This window comes from Bison bison, unplaced genomic scaffold (genome assembly GCF_000754665.1).
Source record: "Bison bison bison isolate TAMUID 2011002044 unplaced genomic scaffold, Bison_UMD1.0 scf7180017864371, whole genome shotgun sequence".
Taxonomy (NCBI): domain Eukaryota; kingdom Metazoa; phylum Chordata; class Mammalia; order Artiodactyla; family Bovidae; genus Bison; species Bison bison.
In genome coordinates, this window is record NW_011494943.1 from 1,667,572 (window position 1) to 1,668,068 (window position 497).

General features: G+C 54.5%; 1 protein-coding gene across 1 annotated transcript in view; it reads right to left on the reverse strand.

Moving 5' to 3' along the window:
- WIPI1 (WD repeat domain, phosphoinositide interacting 1) overlaps positions 1 to 497 on the reverse strand; it is a 37,768-nt gene that overhangs the window by 4,343 nt on the left and 32,928 nt on the right. The gene's annotated exons all lie outside the window — the stretch shown is intronic.

Below are 497 nucleotides of genomic sequence, written 5' to 3' on the forward strand. Positions count from 1 at the left end.
TCCACACGCCCGAGGCCCGGTGGCCGGGAGCCTGGGTTTCTGGGGATCTCCTTGCGGTGTGTCCTACTGATCTCCCTTGACGATGGCTCCTTGTCTTTGAATGTAACTGTGTGGATGAGACACAAGGTCGCTCCTGAACCCTGCACAGCAGGCCGAGTGGGATGCTGCCTCTATCTTTAACAGCGAAGGAAACGGTGGGAAACTGGTCCCCAGCTTTACGGGCTCAGTTCAGTTCAATTCAGTCGCTCAGTCCTGTCCGACTCTTTGCGACCCCATGAATCGCAGCACGCCAGGATTCCCTGTCCATCACCAACTCCCGGAGTTTACCCAAACCCATGTCCATTGAGTTGGTGATGCCATCCAGCCATCTCATCCTCTGTTGTCCCCTTCTCCTCCTGCCCCCAATCCCTCCCAGCATCAGAGTCTTTTCCAATGAGTCAACTCTTCGCATGAGGTGGCCAAAGTACTGGAGTTTCAGCTTTAGCATCATTCCTTTA